Below are 2,739 nucleotides of genomic sequence, written 5' to 3'. Positions count from 1 at the left end.
TCTACCTAAAGAAAAAGTAACTCTAGAATAAAAAGATATGTTAGGAAGTAGATTTACTAGAGGAAGTGAAAGAGGCTGTTTTTTGTTCCTATGCTGATGGGACTCCTGGGCCAGATGGTTTGTCTTTTTTCTTCTACCAGAAATACTGGGACATTATTGCTCAAGACTTAATGAATCTTTTTGATGCTTGGTTTGAAGACAAGTTAGATATTTTTGATTGAACTTTGCTATGATTACTTTGATCCCCAAGGAAAGTGATGCTATAACAATGAAGAAGTTTAGACCTATTAGTTTGCTTAATTGCAGTTTTAAGATTTTCTGTAAAGTTTTGACAAATAGGTTAGCTAAGATCATAGGGAGATTGATTTCTCAAAATCAATCTGCCTTTATTAAAGGGAGATATATTCTAGAGAGTGTAGTTACTACACATGAAATTGTGCATGAGGCGCATAGGAGGAAAATGGAAGGTTTTGTTTACAAAATTGATCATGAAAAAGCTTATGATAGGGTTAATCTAGATTTTTTATATGAGATCTTACCGCTTAGAGGCTTTAGCTCTTTTTGGATTAGGATTATTAAATAACTTGCCACAAGTGGTTCTGTTGGTGTTAAAACTAATGAAGTAGAGAGTGATTTCTTTCTCACTGGAAAAGGTTTAAGACAAGGGGATCCTTGATACGTCTCAAACGTATCTATATTTCTTATGTTCCATGCTACTTTTATGACAATACTTGAATGTTTTATACATACTTTACATCATTATTATACATTTTCTGGCACTAACCTATTAACAAGATGCCGAAGCGCCAGTTGCTGTTTTCTGCTGTTTTTGGTTTCAGAAATCCTAGTAAGGAAATATTCTCGGAATTGGACGAAATCAACGCCCAGGGTCCTATTTTTCCACGAAGCTTCCGGAAGACCGAAGGGATAACGAAGTGGGGCGACGAGGCGCCGCCACCATAGGGCCGCGCGGCCAGAGGGGGGCCCGCGCCGCCCTATGGTGTGGGCCCCTCGCGCCGCCCCCTGACCTACCCTTCCGCCTACTTAAAGCCTTCATCGCGAATAACCCTGTACCGAGAGCCACGATACGGAAAACCTTCCAGAGACGCAGCCGCCGCCAATCCTATCTCGGGGGATTCAGGAGATCGCCTCCGACACCCTGCCGGAGAGGGGAATCATCACCGGAGGGCTCTACATCATCATGCCCGCCTCCGGATTGATGCGTGAGTAGTTCATCCTTGGACTATGGGTCCATAGCAGTAGCTAGATGGTTGTCTTCTCCGCTTGTTCTATCATTGTTTAGATCTTGTGAGCTGCCTAACATGATCAAGATCATCTATTTGTAATACTACATGTTGTGTTTGATGGGATCCGATGAATCTAGAATACTATGTCAAGTTGATTATCAATCTATCATATATGTGTTGTTTATGTTCTTGCATGCTCTCCGTTGCTAGTAGAGGCTCTGGCCAAGTTGATACTTGTAACTCCAAGAGGGAGTATTTATGCTCGATAGTGGGTTCATGCCTCCATTTAATCTGGGACAGTGACAGAAAGTTCTAAGGTTGTGGATGTGATGTTGCTTCTAGGGATAAAACATCAATGCTTTGTCTAAGGATATTTGTGTTGATTACATTACGCACCATACTTAATGCAATTGTTTGTTGTTTACAACTTAATACTGGAGGGGGTGCGGATGCTAACCCGAAGGTGGATTATTTAGGCATAGATGCATGCTGGATAGCGGTCTATATACTTTGTCGTAATGCCCTGATTAAATCTCATAGTAATCATCATTGATATGTATTGAATCTTGATTTGTCAATTGCCCATCTGTAATTTGTTCACCCAGCATGTTAGTTATCTTATTGGATAGACACCACTAGTGAACTATGGACCCCGGTCCATTCTTTTACATCTGAATACAATCTACTGCAATCATTGTTCTTACTGTTCTTTGCAAACAAACACCATCTTCCACTCGATACGCTTAATCCTTTGTTTTCAGCAAGCCGGTGAGATTGACAACCTCACCGTTACGTTGGGGCAAAGTATCTTGATTGTGTTGTGCAGGTTCCACGTTGGCGCCGGTTTCACTGGTGTTGCGCCGCACTACACTCCTCCACCAACAACCTTCACGTGCTTCTTGGCTCCTACTGGTTCGATAACATTGGTTTCTTTCTGAGGGAAAACTTGCTGCTATGCGCATCACACCTTCCTCTTGGGGTTCCCAACGGACGTGTACACCTACGGGCATCAAGCTCTTTTTCTGGCGCCGTTGCCGGGGAGATCAAGACACGCTGCAAGGGGAGTCTCCACATCCAATCTCTTTACTTTGTTTTTGTCTTGCTTTACTTTATTTTATTTACTATCTTGTTTGCTTCATATTAAAAAACACAAACAATTAGTTACTTTACTTTCTGTTTTATTTACTAGCTCTATATCAAAAACACAAAAAAAATAGTTACTTGTCTTTATTTTATTTGCTTAGTTTACCTTTATTACTATTATAATGAGTAATCCTGAAGTTGAAGTTCGTTCTTTTAAGCAACAAGGTGGAGAAAGTTTTAAAGATGCTTTGTATAGAATTAGTAATGCTCATCATAGGTGCATTAAGAAACACTCCACTATTATCCTTCTTAGGAACTTTTATGTTGGCTTATCTAGTTGGAACAGGTATGTTCTTGATACTCTTTCGGGAGGTAATTTCCTAGGTACTCCTGCTTTAGAAGCTAGCTG

This window comes from Lolium rigidum, chromosome 5, assembly GCF_022539505.1.
Source record: "Lolium rigidum isolate FL_2022 chromosome 5, APGP_CSIRO_Lrig_0.1, whole genome shotgun sequence".
In the NCBI taxonomy this organism is placed as follows: Eukaryota; Viridiplantae; Streptophyta; class Magnoliopsida; order Poales; family Poaceae; genus Lolium; species Lolium rigidum.
The sequence above is the reverse complement of the archived record's forward strand: the minus strand, read 5'-3'. Positions refer to the sequence as shown.